This window comes from Apostichopus japonicus, chromosome 2 (genome assembly GCF_037975245.1).
Source record: "Apostichopus japonicus isolate 1M-3 chromosome 2, ASM3797524v1, whole genome shotgun sequence".
NCBI classification, from domain to species: Eukaryota; Metazoa; Echinodermata; class Holothuroidea; order Aspidochirotida; family Stichopodidae; genus Apostichopus; species Apostichopus japonicus.
This window is the reverse complement of record NC_092562.1, coordinates 25543981-25571875: the sequence shown is the minus strand read 5'-3', so window position 1 is coordinate 25571875 and position 27895 is coordinate 25543981. Positions and strand designations below refer to the sequence as shown.

The following is a 27895-nucleotide window of genomic DNA, read 5'->3' as shown; positions in this document are numbered from 1 at the left end:
AGCCCACCTTGAAAATATCCTGTAACCTACTCTGGATAAACACTATTTAATATGGAAGAAATGCTTTGGTTAAAGTATGAATATGGTCACTTGAACATTAAGAAATGCAAGTGAGATAGTGGTAAGTTTTCCCTGCTCATGGTTATTGTATATAGTTGAACTCAATGTAAGAACTGTACAGATGCAATCAATGTGTTAAAAATAAAAACATGTTACAATACTGACTTACCTAACTTTAGAATAAGCAATACAAACAATAGTAGGGCAGTGTTCCAAATACGGAATGCAAGGACATATACCCAAATAAGGCTAGGAGACGCCATGCCTCCATTGTGGAACTTCTCCATGATAAGTATAGCAGCTTTACATGCAAAAGAACTTTTGCCAAAACTTCAAAAGACCCTATAATGTCCCCTGCATTTCAAACATCTCCATCTGCCACTATCTCCATCTGCCACTGGGCCCCACTGGGGTTATCATGAGAGCACTGAATGAACTGTTTTATCACTACTAGCTGCAAGTTAGAGTACCTCTTCAACACTCTATGACATCATAATATATGTTATGTTAAAGTGATCTCACACAATACAAAATAAAGACAAGTTATTCTGTACCAACAATAAATAACCCAAGATCAATGTCACATTAGAACTACTGGTATGACTGAACAGGCTACAGTAATTAAAAAGATCAGATATTGCTATCATGGAAAGCCAAATAGTGTACAATCAAGTATGTAGTGAAACCAATATTTCAATCATTTACTTATTTAATATGACACAGTTGTAACTTTGATGACATCAATTATGTAGTTTACTTACACTATGAATGAACATGCAAATCAATGCTAAATACTACAGAAAGGAGAAGGATACATAACACACTGAATGCAACAATCAATGTTTGACACCATGGAGAAGATAAATTCTTATGATACATTGCACTAGCTTAGTAACTTCATTTTACTGAGTCACAATGTTTGTTGTTGTCTGTTATGGTACAGTTTGTTCAATTGTCTTGAAGCCTTGTGATATCTACATTCTGGATACTTGTTACTCCCATTGTCCACTCTTGTGTCCTTGATGTATGGTATTTAAATAAGCTGAGAAACTGCTTTGACATCAGCTATTTCAAAATTGTCCGTATCCATGTTAACAACGTTCACTATGCAAATCCATAGCTTTCACTGGAGAACAAGAAATATGACAATCATCTTACGTAAAGTAGAGAAGCAAACATTTATTAATGAAACAATCCAACACAAATACTTCCAGTTCCAACCCTTACAGTATATCTGCTTGCAAAACATCCATCATGCCATAACGCTATGCTGTGCTGTACTGTTCCTCTAAAGGATGTTCTGTACATCTGTAATGTGAAATGAAAATGGAAAAAAGACATACTTATGTCACTGTGTGAGGACAGAAGTATCAGAAAGATATACCTGTTCAAATGATTTTCCAAGATATGATTTATTTGATTTTAATTGCAAAAGAGACATTCAGGCTCATAGCCAAGGTAACTGGGTTGGAGCCAGCATAAATGTTATGTTTGTTTATTCACTGAGATTGTAACTTGCACTCATTGTAATAACTAAAAAGTATTGTTCAAATCTGGGTGAAAGTAGACCCCTTAATGATGCCCCTAACACGTTAAACTAGAAATATAGCTCACACTCAAAATTTGCCAAAAATGTCAATGTCTTTGCTGATATGAAACTATATGCACATGACAACCTGATCAGATGACAACTACAGTATAGGCAGTTAAGAGTAACTATCTTTAAGCAGTGCAAGTACTGTACTGTATGTACAAATGATGCCACATCATCATGAAACATAAAAAGAAAACATAAAGAGAAAAGAATAAATGTGCAATTTTTGAACACAAACTGCTTCAGACAGGTAGGTAGCACATTCTACAAGATTGGTAAATGTCTTTATTTTTCAGAGATAAGGAAAAATACTACAGGTACTGTTATCATTAACTTGTGGGGTTTGAACATTTTTGGGTCCCTCACATTTACAGACCTCCAGTGGCTGTATTAGCACCATATTTAGCACTACATGTCTATGTCATTAATATAGCATAATACAATAAATTAATAAATGTGTCCAATGTCCTAAATCTGGTTAGTCATATACAGTCCTACAGTAGTAGACTGCAGACCTAGTTAAAATGTAGACTTATTTACAGCATGGAATGGTTACAGTATGTACATCAAAAAATTACCAGTCTCCACTGGGGTATAGCTGCTGGAGTGCATTGCTGCATCAGCCTCTGTTGGGCATGGCCTTTCGTTGAGGAACTAGTGTTATCTTTTCTGGTTCATCAGTTTGGATACCAACCTCTCGAGTTTCTTAATTGGGCACACACCTTCAACTGAAAAAGACAAATAATACCGGGATGTGCAAAGTTAATAATATATCAGAATGCATACTGTACACATAGCAGGGAAGTGCTCATGAATATTTGAGTGCCAGGCAGATTGGGCGGTAGTGTGATCCACACCCTGGGAGAGGGATTTCATGGGTGGGGTACCCCCCGGCCCCCCCCAAATGGACAAATTTTGCACATGAAGTATGCTTAGGTGGTGCTATATTCCTATTCTGTGCCATATATTCTCCCAGATTTTGGTTATGGTAAAACTTATTAAATTATCATCAAAAAGTGCTGGGCGAAAAAGTTTAAATACTGTTTGTGCGGGGCGGCATTGAGAACTGCTGGGCGTACAGTAGCTGCCCAGTGTGAGCAAATCCCTGACATAGTGAATTATATAACTTCCAACATAAATTACTGAATACCACATTTTGCCCTTCACTAAATAGTCAAAACTTCAAATCAAGTTTGCAAACACAGAACAGTAATTACACTACTAGTTAATACAGAACTTTGCTATTGGCAGCATAAATTCATCACATCTGCTTTATGATTTACAGTATGTATGGTGTCAACTCTGCAAGTATTCAAGAATGGTCCATTTACTAATATAGTGCAAACCTAAACTAGTGATGTGCAACAGTTTCTATTATATTTCTTATTTCTATGTTAGTACAGTAGTATACACCTGCAGTATTATAACTCATCTACTAATACCTTACATACACTAAATGTCATAACGTTTTGATGTTACAATGGCAATGTCCCAGTAGGCTTGCTCATACACTAATATGTCACCAAATTTCATCATGTTCAGGGATGCATAATTGCTTTCAAAAATATAGCTAGGCTTTGCTTATTTCCAAGACTAAAAATTACGGAATATTCTACAGGAGTGCCCTAAACAATGAAGTGTTTAAAAGATACTATAGAAACATGATATGGTATATAATGGGTGACCATTCTAGTTCTCTCACAAATCAGTAGTATCATTTTCATTTTGTATAATTTTTAGAACTGCATGATCAGATTATGTGTAGAGCTATGAAGCCTATGATGTTGTTATATTTTGGCAAATGTCTTTAATTTCTATATCATGATGAAATTATCAATTATTGTAAGACGGACTCAACGACCCCCGGAATGGTGCGTCATGTCCAATGAAGCGCATATTTGGTGCGTTATTACAACTACAATATGTGCGTCAGTGTCCGTCAATGTGCCATGCATGGTGTATCCTTTAAATTAAATGTGGTAAATTTTGTCGAACATAAAATGGTGGCATTCACAATTATTGGTGACATTGATTTGTTGTCCTTGATATTATGATTAAACAACGATGATAGCAAACTATCATGTTATGAATGCATAAATATGTGAACAATATCTACTATCCTTCACTAATTCAACAAAGGAGCCTGTAGAGCTACAGTAGTGTAGCTTCTTTCTGAGAAGGCTTTTGAGTTTTGAATTAATTTGGAAAACTTAGTTATATCAGTTATCACTTTACACTACAGTTACAGGAAAAGCCGCTACCGTTTTTTTAAGTTACTATACCAAGTTGGGAGTATTATAGGCATACTCTAATTTGGGATAAAAAGAATTTAAATTACAAAGTGGCTATTCTTACGACTAGTCATAACAATAATTCCCATTTACGCATGCACAGTTGCTTTAACGTGGCTATTTTTACGACTAGGAGTACTATTTTTACGACTAGGAGTAACAATATTTTCCGGTTAAGGGTTAGGTTTACCCCTACTACATGCACAGTTGCTTTATTTACTTTACTGCGCATGAATTCGCCGATGTCGTAAGAATAGTTTATAAATAATTGTTATGACTAGTTGTAAGAATAGCCACAGCCTTTAAATTAATGCGTACATTTTTTTTTTGCAAGTGGAGAATCATCCACAGCTAAAGTGGCTATGTGGATTGACAAACAAGTGAAGCAAAGTAAATATCCTAGCCTATGCATATTAGACTTAAAAAAGTAAAAGAACCCAATGCCTTAGTAACTTAATTCATCTTGGAGTTGCTCAGCAGATTGGAGGTTATTTCACCACTTAAGAACCCATTCTCAGACAAAAAAAAAGCCAAACTGAAATGGCTACACAAATTAGTAGTCTATAACTGAAAATGACCATGCATGCTAATATGCAGTAAATTTTCAAATTGTCAGACTAATTTATTTGTTGCTAGGAACTCTATAATTGTGCTGGTAAAGTAGAATAGGAAATGAAAACAGTAAATATTGCGTATAGGCCCGTCCCTCACGTATCTCATTGCATACTAGACTTACAGTTACAAAATAAATATGCCGTGTTCTCCACTACCGGTTTTGTCCGGGCGCGCCGCCCGGACAAAATTTGAAAAGGCTGGCTAGCGCCCGGACATAAAGCTACCGCCCGGACGAAAAACTCGGCCGCCCGGCCAAAAAAAAAATACACTGGCACCTCGTCAAACATTTTCTAAAAGTCACTCATATTCTTTAAGAGTGACGAATTTGATCGAAACTACATGTTTTGTTTCTGCCGCGGCGGCGACGATTTACAAAACTGTCGATATTATGAAACAAACTACGTTCGGCAAAGCCCCGTTTCTAGAATGCCTAACAATGAACAGCGTGCACGATACGTACATCAGTTTACAACTGCAGTGTTTAACCCTACTTAAATATCACGGTAGGCTGGCTTCATGTGTTTCGAGTTTTCCAAGGTACCTTGCAAAACAACCCCCTGTCTAACACCTGTTTTTTAACATTTTTGGCACGTTTCCAAAAAAACTTTTCATGGAGTAAACTATTTTGGCTCCACTCTAGAATTAATTAGGTCAGTCAGTAAAGGATCGGTAAATTTATGCGAAATATTATCTTATACGTTCAAGAAAAGTAGGTAAATATCCCCGTAAGGGTAAGTTAAACACACCTCAAGCCAACTGACTCCTTCGCATGAACAAAACAATCTATTCCCCATGATACACCAGGCACAGTCTATACCATACAGACATAGCACGATATCAAGGCCTCAATAGCTACAGTATGGCCATCTTTATGAAAGTAAAACGTGCAATCCCATGTTTTAGGCCACTTGGCATGATTAACTAAATGCTAAATATTGTTTCCATGTCCTTGTAGAGAACGTCAACTTCGCAAAATACAATTTAAGTTGTGTTTTTGTTGTTACGTGAGATCCGTAACGACGAAGTGGTTAGGCTATTTACTATACACTTAACTATGATAGGATAGTAATTTTTCCTTTTTTTGTGAAAATTCTAGAAAATAATTTCTTTTTCTGCCGCTCAACACCAGATGTGGTCTTATGGTTAATTCATAAATGGGTGTACTAGAGCCTTGTTTACATGAAATTAGTTGCATTTAGCACGAAATGCCAGTTTCGCGTGAATTTTTCGAAAGTATTTTGCTCGAGCTTTCGTAAAATTTGAAAGGTGTACCAACCTACTTTTCGTACACAATTGGTAATTTCTCTACTGATTTTCAGAGTTTTGTTCTCTATACAGTGAATGTTGTAAAGGACGGGTTTTTACGAACTTCAAAAGTCATGAAGTTGATAAACTTTATTTCTTTTCAACTTTCTCACTGCAATTGTTATCCTGTTGGTGTTGAAATAAATAAAGACTAATTTGTTATTTGATCATCTATTTATCATTCTTTCATTCATTGTGTGCATCTGTCTAATAGGGACTGATAATTGGTTGATATGCCTGAACTTGGCAGTTATCCCAGTCAAGCACAGGCTGTGTTGGGTTAGCCTTGCACAGTGTAGAATAATTTTTCATTGGACTTAGGGCCTATTCATTACTACTCATATTTCAGCAACAATTTTGAAGTGTTCTTATTTTTTTTCATTTGGCAAACGTAAGAGAAAATTTAAAACACTGCCTAAAAAATACCAATTCCTGGAGATACATGCAAGGCAAATATAGCACCAAATATTGCACCATTTGGCGTCTAGCCCACCTTCGGAGGGCAAAAATTTTCCAAAGGGGAGGGGGTGTCCCACTCCCCCAGGACGGCGATTACCCACAGGACGGCGATTACCACCCGGACAAAAAAATGACATGCGGAGAACACTGCATATCAAAAATGCTCTTGACAGGAATAACCACCAATTTGAGGTAGGCCCTCCATGGTGCATAATTTTATAAATCTGGGCCTGGAGCTAGGCCACAGTAGTCCTACTTTTGCTATTGCCCCGCTCATGAGAAGTTGCATTTCTTTCGAGTTTAATTTTCTTGTGGGGAGATCTCCCTACCAAATCCATATTACACTAATGTAGGCTAAGTCCTATTCATATTTGCAAAGCTACCGAATCATAAACCAAACACATGATACCGCACACTTCCATACTGATCATGCTTAGTAGGCGAATATAAGTAGAAAAGCATAAATAACACTTCATGAAATGTTCGGTCTAGGCTAGGCTACAATTTGTACAGCAGCCTGCACTGCAGTAGCATGGACACTGCGGAGTTCGGACACCTAAGCTTTAAAACACCCCAAAACTATATCTCATGGTATAAATCACCTGAAACTATACTTGATATGGTTGGGTCATTTTGGAGAGAAAATAACTGTAGCTTCGTAGTTTTTCGTGCAATTGGCTCTTGCTGTAGGTTGTCTCATCGTGAAATCGCGTATTTCTTAGGGGTGTCCGAACTTCGCAGTGTTCCAAACTTCGCAAAACTGACTATACTACTACTGTACTACTACTAGCCTATGTCTCTCGGTGTATTAGTTGCCTTAGTTTGTAGTACTCGTAGTAGTAGGCCTAGCTAGCATGATCTATTGAACAATATAACAATGAAGCCTACGGCAGACCAAACACTTCGGCCGGAAAACGATGCAGTAGCCTAAATAGTAAATATATAACGTTAGTCGTTAGCATAATTTGCTGCCTACCTTCTCGTATGATCTGCCATGCCAGTCCGTGAAGGTAGCATTGGTCATTTTGTCGATCCCCGATCTCTGTTCCAGTAGATCGTTTTTGGAGACCCAGTCCACGTACGTAGCACATGCAGCTCAAGTACACTTTTCATTTCATGTCCGTTTTGTCGCTCACTGCTTTTGGCATTGGGACCCACAATAAAGCAACCTGTGCCTTCCACCTCAACAGCGCGGCGACGCGGCCGCAATATACACGTTACGTGTGTTACGTGTGTTATGCTACCACTGCATGAAACTGTGCGTATATTACGTATATATTACGTATATATTAATATATTACGTATATTTACATACAGGGTACACTGTACACTGGCAGTATATTACAAATACCGTGCCACGTGATTAACGGTGAACCATCGAAACATATGAAATTGGCCCGCCCTCTAAAAATTTCCTAGCTGAGAGTGTGCTTTTAGAAATACAAAATAAAAAGCAAGGTGAAATATGCTGGCAGGAATCTGAAGAAGTATAAGTTATGAAATACATAAGTGAGAAAGACATGACATTGTGAGAAAGTTGATAACTTGTTTAAGAAATACAAATAAAATAAAAGGCAAGGGGAAATAAAAATACAAATAAACTAAAAGGCAAGGGGAAATAAAAACACAAATAAAATAAAAGGCATGGGGGAAATATACTGGCAGGAATCTGAAGAAGGATAAGTTATGAAATAAATAATCCTATAGTGTGAATTTGAAAAAAGGAACATATAGATTAAAAATATGAATGGAATGTAACAGTTTTTTACAAGATATTTAAGAATACGTTCTGGTCCCAAAAGCAAATGTATATATAATTAAAGTAAAAGCACACCATCGTGGCGTTGTGAAACATCTCAAAAGAAGACAAAACATCCGTCCCTCCACTCCCCTCAATAGATATTCTAGCATGTCCCACTTCGTTGTTATTGGTCTTTTTCCTTTGTGCCCCATTCAAATCCATTATTTTTTCTGTAATAAATTTTTTAAACTTCTTTTCCTCGATGGCAAATTCCTCCTAAGAAAGGTTCTGCCTCTTCAGCCGATCTTCATAGCATGCTACAAAAGAGTAGAAAAAAAAAGATGGTGTCAACCAGGTGTTCATGATTGATTAATCAATTTTTTTACAATACAAACATAAACTTTTATTTCTCTATCATATATATATATATATATATTACATACATCATAGCTCCCAAGTTTTGATTAGTGAGATGTGTGTCCCAGGGCTGCCAGAGTAGATATTTACACTAAGCAGAGTGCCGCTATAGGTTGGCACATAATGCATCTCAGTGCATGGTAGACATGTATCAACATTTTTATTGCTTGTTTAACTCACGGTCCAAAAACGGTGCAAAATTATCATAATTATTATATATATATATATATATATAAACATATGTATATATATATACATATATATATATACATATATATATATATATATATACATATATATATACACATATACATATATATATATACATATATATATATTTATAACATATATAACATATATATGTGTGTGTATGTATGGCAGGTTTCTGGTTGGCATCTCGACTCATGCCCACTAAAACTTGCATGTAAAAAAACTAAAACTTGCATGTAAGTGTTTTGCCTAGCCAAAAATAAAGAGAGTGGGTATTCAAGTTCAAAACCTCTTATTTTATGATAGAATGACCGATGTCAAGCAATCCCAACAATATCGATGAAGACATGGTAACAGTTTCGGATCTTTAAGTTGATCCGAGCAAACAGGGCACTGGCAAACAGTCTCTGTCATGTCCTTGGAAGGTGTGGAGGATGCCATTGTATCCGATGGATGATGGCTTTTTTTTCCTAGAGAATGAGCAGAAAAGGTACTTAATGTAATTAGCATTTATTTACAAATAAAAAACGCGTAATGGCGGCTGTATAGTCAAGAAAACATATGTACTCGAATAAATCCCTTGAAAAGAAACACTGGCTACTCTCTTTTACCAAAAAAAAGAAGAAGATATATACTACAATATTTCTCGTAAGTCGATAGTATGAAATGTGAAACATAAATATCATGCAGGCAGGTACTAGTAGAGGGAACCATTAAGGGCGTACGGTTGACTGAAAACATGCTATTGAATACAGCACCGTTTTTCCATGTCCTTTTCTTTCTTGTCCTGACATTGCAACTAACTGCAAAGTTTCCGTAACATCCCAAGTGACAAAGACAATAGGACTATATACCGTGTTGCTTATACAAAAACGTGTTATAATATCACGTTACTTTGTAACAACTAATGTTTATAACACTGTGCAAATATTTCGCTGTAATCACGTTAAGAAAATTATGGGATAACCTTTTCATGACGTCACTCTATATATGGGTAAAGTTGATTGTGACGTCCCCATATTCTCTGTTCAAGATAATTCCTCTTTATGTGATGATCTTTCCCTATTGTGTCATGGGTTCCGTCGGAGTCTTTTACTTGCTTTAATTGTACGTGCCTTAGCCTAACCTTATAACTCTGATAGTTTGGCAAATGAAATCAAACAAATTAGACATATTTCAAATATGATTATGTTTCAAATCTGCTCTAGTTTCCGAACTCGTATCTGGCAGTTTGATGGAATTGGATAAACAGATAGTGAGGACTATGTATCAATAGAAATATCTTAGAAGTTATTTGAATCACCATATGTTGGACAGAAAAAGTGAACAGTGTGATTGTTGCCGATGTAGAGATGTAGAGTTGAGGTGGAAAGCAGAACAAATTTAGATAAAGTTCCAGGTTATTTGAGATCTAAATCTTCTTAATTATGTCATTCTTTTTGCAATATATTTGACAAAAAGGGAAGTCAAACAAGAAGCATATAAGATTAGTGAAACGGTTTAGTATTCAAGACCAAAGTTTGGAAAAATAAAGTAAAATATCGAATCATATTTACACATTCTGTCAAAGAGCTCAAATAATTTGCATAATGATACGTGATGATGAGTCTGACAGCACTTTTAATGTTATTTCTCAAATCGTTCGATCCAATTACACCTCGCGTTTCAGTTTGAAGGCTTAATACTAAAAACCTGCCACACTACACCATATACAAGGGCACACACATTTACGCAGTATAGGCCTTAATTTTTAAGGTCAACTTTATTTAACAAAATTATGCTACAACTTCATAAAATACTTTTTAATAAAAAGGCGCCCAGGAAAGAACCTGGGCACAAAAACCAAACTACTGAACGACTGATCCGCTTCTAACCCCAGTCCCCTTGCATCGGGACTGTGACTGTGTGATCATCGTCAGGTGTGCATCACCATTCCCGAAGGGAACAGATACTATTACTACACATGACTTCATAAAATGGTCACGTGATCTCAAACTTTCAAACATTCGAATTTTCTTCCATTCTCTTGAATCAATTGATGTGGAGACATTTGAATGTTTTATTTTAACTGTCCTAAATGTCTGGGAATAATGTGGAGGTTGAGAGGCCCGGAAAAAAATACTTTTCAAATGCCATCAACATTTAGCATGCTAAAAGTTTGGGACCTACACCGAATACCTTTAAAGCTGGCTTCATACAAAGTGACATGGTGGTTCATTTGTCCGTGACAGAGAAGTAATGAAAGGTAGGTATGCTGACATTGTAAAAACTTGCTGGACCGTTTAATGTAAATTAACACCTCCCTCTAACACCTCCATTTAACGCATGCGCACACGATATATTTGAGAATAGTTTAGTCAGACATCCAAACATGTATATTTCTAAAACTATTTGTTAGTAATTTTTAGCAATGTTAACATTTTTAGCAATGCTGATATCCTTGTCGAGTTAGAGCGATACAGCTGGACAAGCTATTATTTACTGTTGGAGTTTTACTGCAGAGAAACTTCACACAACGCCCATTAAGCCACTTACATCCACACATACGAACTCAGTAATGCATAATACACTATACAAGCAGGGACGTAGCTAAGGCCTGATGATTGGGGGGGGGGGGGTGTAGTGGCTGAAATTTCAACTGGATGGGTTTTGAAGCCAGTAAATTCCGACTGCTGCCTTGTACCGAAGGTGATCTATTCATATATATATATATATATATATATATATATGTATGTATGTATATATATATATATATATATATAAGGTAGGTACGTGACATTGTTACAAATTGTTGAACCGTTAAAAATATTAACACCCCCTCCAACACCTCTACTTCATGCATGCGCACACATTATATTTTGGGAATAGGATAGTCAGAAATTTCAAACATGTGTTTTTCTATATAACTCTTTGTTAGTAATTTTCAACATGTTAACATTTTTAGCAATGCTGAATATCCGGTCGAGTAAGAGCGATATAGCTGGGCGTGCTATTGGTTACTCTTGCAGTTTTAATTCACAGAAACTTTACAATAAGCCCATGATGCCACTAATATACATTCATACGAACTTACATTATGTATAATACTCTATACAAGAACATATGAAACTGACTTTATGTACATACGGTATGTTATACGAACAGAAAGTTTCCACCCCTGGTGGAAATTCCAGTTGAACTTGGTTCAACTGGAATTTTTTATATGGAAATTGGAACAAATTTGAACTAGGTTGATATGGGTGAACTGGTGTTCCCAACTGGTTCAACTATGTTTTACTTGGTCCAACTGGTTCAACTATGTTTACTGGGTCAAACTGGTTATGTTTTACTGGGTCAAACTGGTTCAACTATGTTTTACTGGGTCAACTGTTTTACTGGGTTCAACTGGGTCAACTATGTTTACTGGGTTAAACTTGGTCAACTATGTTTTACTGCTTATACTTTTAAATAGGTTGAACTGGGATTCTCAACTGGTCCCATATTCGACCTGGTTGGGATCCCCCTAAGGGTTTCAATTTGATGTATTTTTGTGTATTTTTCATCAACTCCAACAGGGCAAGTTCACCAGTAAACATAGTTCAAACCCAGTTAGGCCTGTGCAAACCAGTGAAACCTAGTTAAACTCCAGCTGGGTCAGTTCACCAGCCAACATAGTTCACACCCAGTTGGGCCAGTGCAAAACCAGTGAAACCTAGTTCAAACCTCAGCTGGATCAGTTCACCAGTCAACATAGTCCAAACTCAGTTGGAACAGTGCAAAACCAGTGAAACCTAGTTATACCCAGCTGGGTCAGTTTACCAGCCAACATTTTCCAAACCCAGTTGGACCAGTGCAAATGCAGTGAAACCTAGTTAAACCCCAGCTGGGTCAGTTCACCAGCCAACATTTTCCAAACCCAGTTGGACCAGTGCAAATGCAGTGAAACCTAGTTAAACCCCAGCTGGGTCAGTTCACCAGCCAACATAGTCCAAACCCAGTTGGGCCAGTGCAAAACCAATGAAACTTAGTTCAACTCCAACAGGGCAAGTTCACCAGTAAACATAGTTCAAACCCAGTTGGGCCTGTGCAAACCAGTGTAACCTAGTTAAACCTCCGCTGGGTCAGTTCACCAGCCAACATAGTTCACACCCAGTTGGGCCAGTGCAAAACCAATGAAACCTAGTTCAAACCTCAGCTGGGTCAGTTCACCAGTCAACATAGTCCAAACTCAGTTCAAACAGTGCAAAACCAGTGAAACCTAGTTATACCCAGCTGGGTCAGTTTACCAGCCAACATAGTCCAAACCCAGTTGGACCAGTGCAAAAGCAGTGAAACCTAGTTAAGCCCCAGCTGGGTCAGTTCACCAGCCAACATAGTCCAAACCCAGTTGGGCCAGTGCAAAACCAATGAAACTTAGTTCAACTCCAACAGGGCAAGTTCACCAGTAAACATAGTTCAAACCCAGTTGGGCCTGTGCAAACCAGTGTAACCTAGTTAAACCCCAGCTGGGTCAGTTCACCAGCCAACATAGTTCACACCCAGTTGGGCCAGTGCAAAACCAGTGAAACCTAGTTCAAACCTCAGCTGGATCAATTCACCAGTCAACATAGTCCAAACTCATTTGGACCAGTGCAAAACCAGTGAAACCTAGTTAAACCCAGCTGGGTCAGTTCACCAGCCAATATAGTCCAAACCCAGTTGAACCAGTGCAAAACCAGTGAAACCTAGTTAAACCCCAGCTGGGTCAGTTCACCAGCCAACATAGTCCAAACCCAGTTGGGCCAGTGCAAAACCAATGAAACCTAGTTCAACCCAACTGGTCTAGTTCAGCAGTCAACATAGTTCAAAGTCTAAACCCAGTTGGGCTAGTGCAAAAACCACAGCGAAACATCAACCGATATATCCAAAAGAACAGAAGTGATCATTTCCAAGAGATAACATCAGACTCAGATGCCCTCTGGCGGCTCCTAAAGACCACCAGGAGCCCTGTCACTCAGGGAAAACTTGAAATATCCAGTGAATTTAGTGAATGACTACAGGCCAATCGATCTTGCTAGCATTTGTTTCAATTGCATGCAAAAGACTTTATTACCATATGTCACCGGAGCTCTTAGCCTGTACGGGGACAATTGCCAGTTTGCCTACAGGAAGGGGGTATCATGTACAGACGCTATTTTAACCCTTGTCCATAACATTGTTTCAGGTTTGAATTGTAAAGACACTACTGTTGCCAAAGTTTTATTCCTTGATTTTTCAAGTGCTTTTAACACCGTTTTACCAAATTATTTATTAAATGATCTAATGAATTTTGGTATCGAACCATGGCTAACCCACTGGCTTGCAAACTTCCTAACGGGGTGGTCCAGACAAGTCAAGATTGATAAAGGTCTCTCTAATACCTCCAATATCAGAATTGGTGTTCCGCAATGTGGTCCCCTCTCGGCGTTGCTCTTCACAATTTATACTAATGAAAATACAGTCAAATTCGAATTGTTCTGCCATTAAGTACGCTGACGACACTGCTATTTCTTGTAAAATTTCGAAACTCTCACACGAAAGAGATAATAGTCTGTACAAGTCATTCATTTCTGACATTACTGATATATGTCAACAGAAGAATCTTATCCTCAATCCAACAAAATCCAAAGAAATGGTATTTGAAAATATGAACATCAAGCATGCAGGTCTCATCCAAACTAAATCCGAAAATATTGTAATTGAGGACTCTGAAGTTGAACGTGTGTCTCATACCATGTATCTTGGTGTGCGTATAGATAACAAATTAACATTCACTGGTCATATTTCAAATATACTACGACGAGTCTACTATATTGTATCCACATTGACATATCTCGTTCCGTTCTTCGAATTAGACGTGAGGCATAAAGTATTTGTAACATCGATTCTGCCCCATATAATATATGCTGTGCCTGTTTGGTCTCATTTTCTACTTGCCTGTGATAAACAAAGAATCAGAGCGTTCTTGAAGTATTGTGTTAAGATTTTCAAGTTGGATTATGAGAGTATGGTTGATCAGGTCAATGGTGGAGCTAGGCGTGAATTTATCAGACTAAGTGGGAATATTCAAAGAGAAGAAAATCACCCGCTTCATGGAGAACTGAAATCACTGTGTCGACACACTAGCTATAATCTCAGGAATCGTGCATTGACACCAACATATAGAGTGCAAGTTTTCAGAAACTCGTTTGTATACAGAGCATCTATTTTTATTCAACATGACACTTTAAATGACTTGATTTGATGTAATTTGTATAGTTTCCACAATTTTTATTCCCTAATTAGGTTACTGTTTCCTAACTTTTATACATTTTATGAATGCACATAACATTTTATTTATTTTATTTATTATACTCACCATTTTCCTATTTATGAACTGTATTTTATGCAATTTATACTGGAATAAACGAAACGAAAACGATAGCAGGGACAATTGTTTACTGCAAGATTGTGCACAGATTCCTGCCAATGGAAGTTTACTTGCTACTTGTTGTGTTCTAAGAATGGAATTCTTGACTTCCTGTTTATGTGAAGAGAACAACAGCTTGACTAGCATTAATAAATTCCTCAGAACGTGAAGTCATGGAAGTAAAGGAAAGCTAATTTTGATTTAGAAAAAAAAACACACACAGCAAACCGGCTGGAAGGTACAGAATGGAAGTTCTCATTCATACACTGCTGATGCCAACCAATTCAAAACTGTGAGCAATATTTCAGCTGTGAGAATCAAGGACATTTCTTCCATTTGCAAGAGCTTCCAAAGCCACTTCATTCAGCAAGAGCAAACTCAAAATTTGTTGATCAGGATTATAAGAAAATACTAGAATAGTTTGCAGACATGTTTAAAGCATAGTTGTGATTGGAATATTGCTTTTTATTTTTATATTTATGATATTGTTGTTTTGGTTTGAGTTTATAAATATCGCAGGAAGTTAATCAACTATAGTTTCTACTCCACAAATAGTACATTCAGGCATACTGAACCTTTCTGCAGTACAGTAGCTACTGTAACTGTATCAGGTTATGTCTCAAAATGTTTTTGTATTATTAATGTTGAGAGTTGTTAAATTGTTATAATACCACTGCATTATTACAGTATGGTTTTATCATTAAAGTTAGAAGTTACGTACCTCAGCATTTCACTTTTAAGCCCAGTATCAATTACTGCACCAATTGGTTTCTGCAAAGTACTAGTAGTATTTGGAAGACAAAACGTGACTGGCATACTACTGTAATGAAATTTCTGCACATGGCACAGTACAGTACCTGTGAACTGTCTACTGTAAATATGTGATTTACTGACTTGTTTCGAAGAGCACTAGCCACCACTCCCCCCCCCCCCCCTCCCAAAACAGTTGCTAATAATGCAGTTAGATAGTGTTAAATGATGAAGAGTGTTCTGTTTAAACTTGTTCTTTTAATAAATTTCTTACTTTTTTCCCTCATTTTTCTTACATTTTTATTAACCACTGAAACTGCTAACGTTTTGGTGAACATAGCTGTTGGTTTAATATTCTTATCCTTGTTTCTCTAAATAATATTAACTTTTAATCCAATAGCAATAAAAATATTGATTCTCAAGCAGCAAAAACAGGCAAAAGGCTACACTAAACAACACTGAACATTTTGTGTCCCTCCTAATATATATATATATATATATATATATATATATATATATATATATATATATATATATATATCCATGGCCTAGTTGGTTAGGGTGTCCGCGTACAAAGCGGAAAGCCCCGGGTTCGAATCCCGGTGGATATATATATATATATATATATATATATATATATATATATATATATATTGTAGTGATATCAGGATGGTGAGAAAGTAGAATTCTCACACAAATTTATTTACACCCATTATGTATATAGTCATTGTAATTATACTCCTGAGAATCTTTAAGTGTGAATTGAAAACCTAATGAGCCATACGTATAAGTGTCATCTGAGTAGCTTATCTTGATTTAATAGCCTGGGAAAGTTTTACTGCATCTTTTGATCTTATTCCTTTTCCTGGGAAAGTTTTACTACATGCACATGCATTCATACATGGTATGCAGATCCAGCTTGGTAAGTGCTAGAACCATATTAAAATTGTTTGAGGTCAAAGATCAAATGAGTTCAACAGGTGCCAAAGGCTGAAAACCTTTCAAGCACGATAACTTTCAAATTAAAGCTGCAATTAATCTGCGAATGCTCCAATGCTATGATTTTCTTCTGGTGAACATAGTTTGGTCAATTCTGTTCAGTTTAGTCTTTTGAAGGGGCTCTATCAGTCCTTAACAAAACATACAGTCATGCAGGGAATGAACCTTGCTTCAGAGAGTTGATTGTCTTGCTTTAAAGCACACTCAGGCAGGCCCTTATCAGTTTTCATCCTCCGAGCTTAACGAGGAGAACAGGTTTATCTCAAATGGTCTCAAAATTTGCCAATTCTCTTTGATTTATACTAGATGACTTTTGCTTCGGCAATAGGTTGTGAAAATATTTCACAGTGTATAAAGAATGTTTTATATAACTCTCGTTCAGTAATAACAATTATTAAAGGGATGGTTGTTGTCAGAAATGATTTTCTATCTCACAACTGGTAAAAGACAGTTTCCTTTTATATATCTATGTACATAGTTAAATAGATGTCTATGTATGTATACATCTATGTATATATATTTCACTTAACAATACTGTTCTTTCTGGATATTGAAACATTTTGGATTAAAAATTCTATACTGTTAAATCCTTACCAGTGAATTAATTGGTCGATGCCCACAAGTGAGTGAAGCATACCAGGGCTAGAAATCTCTGATCTTTTCTGGTTCTCACTTTAATTCTTGGACAAATTTAACTCACTTGCTCTACATTAGTCTGATAGTGATGTGGACATTTTGAGCAAAGCGTATGGCAAGGAATTACAAAGCTAACTGGCTATCTGGTTTCATTTTGTCATAACAGATTACTGCTTTTCACGAAACAAATAGTTCAATATTTTTGTTATAACACAGTATGTCGTAAAAATTGATTTAATCTGTCATAAAAGATCAATTTATGCTGTCATAACAGTTATTTAACCTCATATATTCTGTCTCAACATAGTCGATTTTTTTCCCCAGAAGTCAAAAGTATGTCCATTAGCATAGATGGTTCTGCGGGTTTCTATCTTTTATTTTCATTTAATTTGTCGTAATGTCATCTTTAATAGATATCATCATTGTTATCGTTATAACTTTTCTTATCAAGTTCATTGCCCAATAAAAACATAGAAGTACCAAATACAAAATGCCGTATGAACTTTACTTTGATAATTGAAAAGTATATCCGATCTGTGGACGACTACATTATGCAGATGTTAGCATGGTAAGAGAGACTATCGGAAGGAGCACCTCTTACTACCCTACCCGGAAAGACTCGGTTAAATTAATCAGCAAAATCTGGCAATTGTAAATTGGATGCGATAATAAATAGCGATGGCAACGGTCGATAAAGAGAAGGAAAAAATTACAAGGGGAGAACACTTTACAATGCTTAAAAGAGACACCGTCAGATACGATAGTGCAGTCGTCATGCACATGCAGCTATAGGGAAGCAACCAGGGGCAGGTGTGATACGCCCCTTCTCTTTAAGTCTTCCCCCACCCCACTCCACCCCGTCTGTCTCAAACGATCAATACCATGTCGGTTTCAGGTAGCATAATCCAAAATATAGATGCATCGGCTTAAACACTAAATCTTCAACGTATAATATGGTATCTATACGTCCTTGTTAAAGTTCTCACTAGCTTAACCCTACCCTTCACTGGATAGCTGATAAGTTGGCAATTCGCACCCCTTCAATTTTTGCGAATCATGACAACGAATATTTTTGCTATGACGGCCTGACGTTTTCTTCACTTGTAAAACATACTTCTTCACGCAGTAGTAAGGAGGCATGGAGTGGTCTATAATTGCCCCAATTGCCCCAATTATTGCACCACGTGTACTTCCATTCGTGTACTCTGACATCCAAGCACAATAAGCATAGCATATAGAAATTTTAAATGTTAACATAATCTCCTGTTTTTCTTTGTGTAAGTACTTTCCCTGAAGAAAACACTAGGGTGGATTGAATAGACTGTATGTATAGAGTATGCCACCTCTCAAATCAGAACCGAAATCAAGGTGGATTTACACTTAACATATACAAGATTGATGTAGTAAAACGAAAACAAAATCAGTTCCATACAGTTGAACTTTCTTTTCTTGGCCATACACTTATAAATGAGTCAATCTTTAGAGAAGAATGAGGATGAGGAATAGCTATAATAGTGAAGGAGAGTGAGAGGGGGAGGGATGGGAGGGGGGAGGTGTGAGAAATGTAACATTAACAAGTATCCTACTTCCATGATAAGGTGTCAGTTTGAGTATAAGAGTATAAACATACTAATGTTTGTGAGCTCAAAACTCATCAAGGGTGAACAGTATCTGCAGAATTCATATAAACACAACTTTTTCAAGACATCTTACGGATAACATTGTCAGCAAAATTGTGTTACAAAGATGTCATCCATCAACCATCAATACAGTTTTCATGATGGTTTAAAGATACTACAATGGCAGCTCTGCATGTCAAGTATTAAAAAACACAGCCTTTTGACTCTTCAAATTTTCCTCAAACTTTTATCATTGTTTATTTTAATAAAGATAAAAAACTAATTTACCTTTATGTTTTAGTTTTGAAAGCTAATGTTTACAACTTTCTAACATTGTTAACAAAACTATGGCTACTAAGAAGGAGCAAAATGAAGATTCTAGGGGAGGAAATGACACCGTTGTCCCGCGTATGTCTTATTGTTTTCGCACAAATGAATGGATAAACTGCTCAGAAATATATTGCCAATCAAAACAAACTTCTAAAATAAAAGCTAAGCTGAGTTTCTGCTGCGTCACTGCTCTTGTTTGTTGTTGTATTATTTCCGTGAATCGTCTCATCTTTACTTCAACAGTAATTTATTCCTGAATTGAGGAAAATCATGAAGGCGGAAATAGAACAAACTATCAAATCAATAAGGACTGCGCTAACTTGGGGAATAGTACCGTTCATAGTATATCAGACGAGGCTTCATCCACATTAACTGTACTGTGAAATATGTGTGGTCGGTTGCAATGATGTGGGTAGGATACAAGGAAGCGTAGAAGAGACATTCATATTAACCAAATAGTTATAATGATAATAGTAGTAGTATTAATAATGATAGTAATAATAATATTTTAATGATAATAATAATGATTCTGCTTATAACGACCTCATCCAAAATCTTGTTGCTACTAATACTCGCAACACACTTTCTCTAAACCCTTCCGCAATTTCGGAGAATCTCAAATATGCCATTTGCTCTAAAACTATTAATTTGCCAAACAAAAACCTAAACGTACATAAAAGCGAAATCAAACATATTACGCAGTACCTCCAATCTGGAAAAAGAGTTGTATGAAAACCACTCCGATGCCAGTCGTCAAAGTTTAGATACTGCCCGTAATAAATTAAAAGGTTTGTATCATGACAGGCTTCATGGCATTGTTGTTCGGTCGAGAGCTCGTTGGGTTGCGGCTGGTGAAAAAGCATTAAATATTTTCTGAATTTAGAAAGGCGCAACAAGGCAAATAACTGCATTTTTAGCTTAAATATGAACGGAAAATGTCACCACAAACAGTGGAGAAATTCTTCGTGAAATACGTTTGTTTTAATAGTACTTTATACTCTAATTCAAAATGTTATCCTTCATATTTTATTAGAGATTTGCCTGACTTTCACTCTGAGGAATCGGACCCCAGTTCATGCGACGGGCCTGTTACTTTAGATGAATGTCATAGAGCCTTACGCTCAATGGCTAACGGTAAATCTCCCGCTAGCGATGGTCTCTCTACTGAGTTTTATAGACATTTTTGGTCTCTTCCTGGTCAGCTTGCTGTCGATTCCTTGAATTTTGGTTTTGATCATCATTAATTATCATGTGAGCAATATAGAGGGGTCATTACTTTAATTCCTAAACCGGATAAGGACCATAATGTTATAGCTAACTATAGACCTATTAGTCTCATTTACACTGACTACAAGATAGGAGCAAAAGCATTAGCTAACCGGTTAAAACGGGTCTTCGACAATACTGTTGGGATAACCAGACTGGGAAAACATCGTTTTGTGCTGGACCTAATCGATCACACTACCACAAATAACATTCCGGTCTTTTGTTCTTAATTGATTTTGAAAAAGCTGTTGATTGTATCGATTGGGATTTTTTTGACCACACTCTTATTTATTTCAACTTTGGGACCAGTTTTCGACGATGGATCAAAACACTCTACACTGGTAATTTTTCCTGTGTTCATGGGCTCATTTCTGCAATTCATAGAAGCTGGAACGATTCCGTCAGTTTTGAGTCAATCTAATGTCAAGCAATTCTAAACTGTCACATCCCTTATAGACTGTATTTCACTCTCGTCAAAAGCCTGCTCTAAATGGAGCGTTACTTTTGACTTCTCTCAGGACGATGTGTTAGTTATATTTAAGGTGCCTTCCCGTACGCTTTCTGAAGCAAAAGTACAATATTTCCAATTCAGGTTTTTACACCACATCTTAGGAACCAATCGGCTTCTTAATTTAATGAAAAAAAAACGGCTTCCCCGGTCTGTACATTTTGCAATATTGAAGAGGAAACTATTGAACATTTATTCTGGTCCTGTCATGTGACGTCTAATTTCCTTTTAGATTGCGTACAGAAATGTTTTGGTAGACAGTTTATCTGCTCAACAAAACCAAATGTCTTCGGTAAACTGGTAACAGGTTACGACCCATTGAATTTTGTTATCCTTCATATCAAATATTTTTATCTTCAATTGTAAACAAAACAATGTTAAGCCTGACTGCTTTAATTTCTTCTATAAATGAAATTCATTCTTAACGTTTAAAAGCACATTGTTTCGAAGCGAATATCTACTAGCACTGCTCGTAGAAAATGCATGGCATTAAGGACTTGTTTTTCTCATTCAATTAATGAACTTTGTGACTCTTGACTTAACCTCTGCTTATCATCTACCTTACTGTTACATTTCGTCCCCGTTTTCGCGTAGTGGCGAATGTGCACTTTTGGCGAAATTGAGTTAAATATTGTTCTTACCTATTTCGAGGGTGAAGAATCGGTTGAGCCGGGTAAGAAGTGTTAAAACTGGCTATTTTTATCGTTTTTTCTTACTCATTTTTGACGAAGGTCCACCTAAGACCCACTCTCGTTTTTACATACTGACGAATACTTTAGTCATCATTACAACCACACAGTCACACAATTTGTCTAAGGTCCATGCATTTTTGCATCACGACGAATACGAATACAATGGGATTATTAACCCATAAAGGTTGCTTGACATAAAAAAAAGTAGACGGCACTTGCTGTTCCAGAACGGACGTTGCAAGCCACTCGAAGAATCCATATACATATCAAACGTTTGATTAATCCATGATATTGTGTCTCATTAAGATTGTAAGGAAAGAATTATAACAAAGGGTCTTTTTCTTGACTTTTCAAGTGCGTTTAATACTGTCTTGCTAAATCAATTAATGAAGGATCTTTTACGATTTATCAAAGAAACATGGCTTACTTATTGGCTGACACAGTTTCTTCAAGGATAGCCCAGACAAGTAAGGTTGCATAAAGGGTTATCTGAAATATTGGAAATAAAGGTTTTTATGCCTTGAGGTGGGGGTGGGGTCCATTATATGCTAAATTATTTGCTATAGGTACTGATGAAATTAGGTCAAACTCACACATTTCTGTTACAGAATGTGCCGATGATACTGCCGTATCATGCGCAATTCATAAGAGCTCTGTTGAAACTGACCAATGAAATTTGCAGTGTTCTGTATATGACATAGTTCCAACATGTGACCGCAAGACTTTATTGCGTAACCGCCCCCCCCCCCTCTCCCCCCAAAAAAGAAAGGAAATTCGTTTTTGAAAATAAACCATAAAACATGAAGGTCTCATTCTATCAAGGTCGCAACGTATTAATATTGAGGGATCAGATGTGGCTAGAACTGGTGTGGCTACACCTAAACTGAGTACTGGGAGTATACGGGGACGACAGTTTGACCTTTTCTTGCAAAGCATCAAGGTATTAAAAAAGTATATTATATTGTATCTAGTGTGGCTTACGTTGTGTCTTTCTTTAACCAAAATGCTAAGGAAATTGTTTTTAATACTATTATACAACCTGGCACATGTGATCTATACAGTGCCTCTCTGGTACCATTTTATATTGCAAAAAAAAAGAAAAAAAGAAAGAAGAATGAAGTTTCTTAAATACACATCAGCTATATTTATTTAGAATACAATATACTTTGAGAAAAAGTAAATGCTGCTGCAAGACCTGAGTTTACAAGATGGCTAATAAGATTTACAATGATCAGAATAACCTCATAAACTGTACTAAAAAGGCTCCTGCAAAAATCGAGCAGAAATCTAAGAATCCCCACAAAATAGCGAACGTAAGTTTACAGCAACTCATTTATTTACTGTGCTACTTCATGCATTCCATTCGAGCACTTAGAATGTTTGTTGTAGTCTGTTTGTTATATCGTTTTATGTATTAAGTTTTGTATTAGTAGATGTTATTTATATGGTATCCTATCATCTTGACAACTTCTCCCCTTTTATATTAGTTATTCTTGGACTGTTTGGTATCCTATCATCTAAAAAAAAAACCCTTTATTGAGTTATTCTTCTTGTTGAGGTATTATATGACTCCTCTCTATAAATTTTACATGTACACTGGAAGGAAATAAAAAGAAGGAACAACATACTACAGTACAATTTTGAAACACTTGACCAATGGCACAGTTGTGTTCTTCTTTAAATCTTAGGATTCACACGAGGTTTGGTTGGATATTATGAATGTGCCTGTGAGCGTAAGAACTTTTTTATATGTATACTGGATGGAAATAAAAAAGAAGTAACAACATAATATAGTACAACTTGGAACATTTGAACAATTTTTTGGGTTGAATATTATGAATGTGCCTGTTAGAGTAAGCAAATGTCACATTCCGTTTAAGGGGAAAGCATAGTGGAAAAGCTTCCCAAAGCGTTCGAAAGATACTTAGAAACTATTGTCAGAGACATTTCACGTAATACACTAACTTGAAAATGAAGAATTGTACACAATTTTCCGTAATCTGTGTGCTTTATAAGAGTTCCGACTTGGCAGATTACGCCACTGGAACTATTATTATTGCATTGTATGTGTTCACATTTCATCATATACCTTGTCTAATTTATACATTGCAACAAAACGTGGGCTTTCTTTTTAAAATTAATAAGACCAATATGCCACCCCTTTCAACAGCCGGCTCTCCTTGTCTTAAACACCATCTCCCCTCGACGGTGTAACTCGTATAAAAATGATGAATAAATCACTCAATTTTTAATTGTGACCGCGAAGACTACAATACTTAGACCAAGGTTAATTAATTTAAGCCATTCTTAGAGTAAGCCTAACCATACCTAAGGAATACAGGGAAAGAATCCTAAACCATCATAATGAACTTATATCATCAAGATCCTTGTGATGAACTTATCCCTAAAATATCTAAGTCCATTATCTTGCACGGTACGGGAGTAAATTGGTATATTTAAAAGTCGTGGCAAGGTGCTATTTTTTACCAGTGCGTAATGTCATAGTGCCACTTGGGATGGTTGGGATGGGGGGGGGGGCGATATATAATGTAATCTTTGATGTCCTGTCTCCTTTTCAATGTGAATGTAAACAGTTCAATAAACAAATACCAGTATTATGACAAATTAAAACATGCAAACGCCAGCTCATTTCCACTTAAGACTTCCTTCAATCTTCAATATCATATATAAATAAACGTTAGAAACGTAACATCTCCCTAAAGGAGTACGGTTTCTCTTAGCTGTTGGCGGCTTTCCTGATCACGAGCATTACTCTAGCCTAACTCAAAACTATACCTTTATCTGGCTAAGTATTACCTAGTTACATAGTTGAAGGTCGCACACTTTTACATGAAACTTTGGAAGGTACTAGTAGCATAGTTTATACTTAAGTAATTACTTTGCTAAGAAGGCTGAGGAGGTGGGGGGGGGGGCGTTAAGACCGAATTACTAGGAAACCTGTATAGCAACCTTCAGATTTGACAGAACCTTAGATATTTTCTTGCACAGGCTAATAAGTTCAGGATCTCATGGGAAGTAATACCTGACCTTTTGGAAAAATAAACCAAGTCAGGACATGGACATACAAACCAAATGAACATCATCAAACTGATACACCCTCAGCCCTGGTTTCCGTACATTGGGATTTTTAACCCATAAAGGTTGCTTGACATAAGAAGGGAGAAGGCACTTGCTGTTCCAGAACGGAAGTTGCAAGCCACTCGAGGAATCCATATCCATATCAAACGTTTGATTAATCTATGATATTGTGTCTCATTAAGATTGTAAGGAAAGAATTATAACAAAGGGTCTTTTTCTTGACTTTCAAGTGCGTTTAATACTGTCTTGCCAAATCAATTAATAAAGGATCTTTTACGATTTATCAAAGAAACATGGCTTACTTATTGGTTGACACAATTTCTTCAAGGATAGCCCAGACAAGTAAGGTTGGATAAAGGGTTATCGGAAATATTGGAAATAAAGGTTTGTATGACTTGGGGTGGGGTCCATTATATGCTATATTATTTACTATAGATACTGATGAAATTAGGCCAAACTCACACATTTCTGTTACATAATGTGCCGATGATACTGCTGTATCATGCACAAGTCATAACAGCTCTGTTGAAACTGACTAATGAAATTTGCAGTGTTCTGTAAATGACATAGTTCCAACATGTGACCGCAAGACTTTACTGCGTAACCCTTCAAACTAAACGAAATTCGTTTCTTGAAACTAAACAATAAAACATGAAGGTCTCATTCTATCAAGGTCGCAACGTATTAATATTGAGGGATCAGATGTGGCTACAGCTGGTGTGGCTAGACCTAAACTGAGTACTGGGAGTATACAGCGACGACAGTTTGACCTTTTCTTGCAAAGCATTAAGGTATTAAAAAGTATATTATATAGTATCTAGTGTGGCTTACGTTGTGTCTTTCTTTAACCAAAATGCTAAAGAAAATGTTTTCAATACTATTATACAACCTGGAACATGTGATGTATACAGTGCCTGTCTGGTACCATTTTATATTGCACAAAACAAAAGCAAAGAAAGAAGAATGAAGTTTCTTAAATACACATCAGCTATATTTATTTAGAATACAATATACTTTGAGAAAAAGTAAATGCTGCTGTAAGACCTTAGTTTACAAGATGGCTAATAAGATTTACAATGATCAGAATAACCCCATAAACTGTACTAAAAATTCTCCTGCAAAAATCGAGCAGAAATCTAAGAATCCCCACAAAATACCGTACGTAAGTTTACAGCAACTCATTTATTAACCGTGCTACGGTACTTCATACATTCCATTCGAGCACTTAGAATGTTTGTTGTAGTCTGTTTGTTATATCGTTTTATGTATTAACTCCCCTCGTCATATCCGACTCCTCAATAAAAACCTTCACCTGGTCAGCAATACACAATAATTCTCTAATTTTGTAGCCTAAATAAACCAATACACCTGTTTTATCGGTACTCGGTTAGAGTATGGGAGGGGTCTTTGAAGGGGTGAGGGGGGTGGGGGGATGGAGTCCGATCTTATCTTTTAATTTGATGGCTTAGTTGGTCACTAGTTCCCAAACATATTCGAGACGGTAGCTCATACCACTTTTGGTTTAGAGGTTAAAGAGGGTTAAAATGCTAAAGTGGCCATATTTTCAAACTGAGGCTAAATATCGAAAGAAACTTGCAGAAACCTGCAGAACTAATAGTTTTTATGGAAATGTTCCTCACCTTTTAAACGACTGTGATAACGTCAAGGATTGCAGGAGAATGGCATGTCCAAAAAATTAAAGTGTTAAGAGAGTCAAAATCTTGGTTGGATTTACAATTTCTATGTGCGGCATTGAGCGGAAAGTTTTTCTACTTCGATAAAAATTTTCCAAACAATTATGGCGGCGCTGGAAGTTAACACTAACCCTACATTTACCATTAGGGTTAGCCTGATTAACTATGGTGTCTAAATGAAAAGGTCCAGGCAGTTGAACCTCCGATTGCATATTATGGTAGACCGATGCTCTCATGTGATAGCCGTGTGTTAGGTCAGAGTAATTTGCTCTCCGTGTAAGGGCGCTTTATAAGAATACCTTCTAAGACAAGCGCACTGGAAAGAGCTGTGAAATTGAACTTGAATTACCTCGTGAGATAAATGCAAAGGCACGTTTTGTAAATAAAACAACGTCTTTTAACGTCTTTTAACTCCAAGTGGATGTGACGTATATTCTAACGCGTTTACGTTTATAAGTCAAAAATGCAACATGCAAAGACATAATAATTTGCGGCGTATTTACAGCTTGACACTTTTTCTTACTTTTAAGTTTCATATCTTTTCTTTCTACTTGAATAAAAGGCGGCATGTTAAGAAAGAAAACAAAAATGTAACAGGAAAAAAGATAAGGAAGTAACCAGAGGTCTGAGGCAATCGAAATGACACTGAAAATAAAGCTTTGTCTGTATTATCTAAATATAGAATTTCATGCCAGTCGGGCAAAGTTTACATTGGCGCCAAATATCGCTCCACAATATAACGTCATAAACATCGAGAAAAATACTGTTTGTGATCAGTGACGGACTGGCCACACGGGCATTTGAGCAATGCCCGGTGGGCCGCTGGCCCGGTTGGCCGGTGGCCCGGTGGACTGGGGAGCCTGGTAAAAATTACAGCCCATTTTCACAGTAGTTAATAGAATACAGAAGGGCTGTGTTAAAATATATATTTAATTGTGGGATCAGCTCATGATATCACCATGTTATTTAGTCTGTTAGTTCGTAACAAAAGAACGTGCTATTGGCAACCTAATGAGCTAAATATAGAATTTCAAGCCAGTCGGGCAAAATTTACATTGGTGCGAAATACCGCTCCACAATATATCGTCATAAACATCGATAAAAATACTGTTTGTGATAGAATTGGACTAGCTGAGTCCATTGATGCATTTTTTCAGGACCATCAAATGTATAGAGAGGTTGAGAAGGAGAATGAGAAGATGGA

General features: G+C 36.7%; 1 protein-coding gene and 1 long non-coding RNA gene across 2 annotated transcripts in view; one reads left to right on the top strand and one right to left on the bottom strand.

Annotated features, from left to right (window-relative positions):
* Positions 1-27895, top strand: part of LOC139983817 (uncharacterized) — a 120578-nt gene that overhangs the window by 61231 nt on the left and 31452 nt on the right. The gene's annotated exons all lie outside the window — the stretch shown is intronic.
* LOC139984012 (uncharacterized) lies at positions 123-4120 on the bottom strand. Its single transcript, XR_011798914.1, has 2 exons — positions 2233-4120; positions 123-1368 (listed from the first exon to the last, which is right to left on the bottom strand). It is a non-coding gene; the product is annotated as an uncharacterized lncRNA (long non-coding RNA).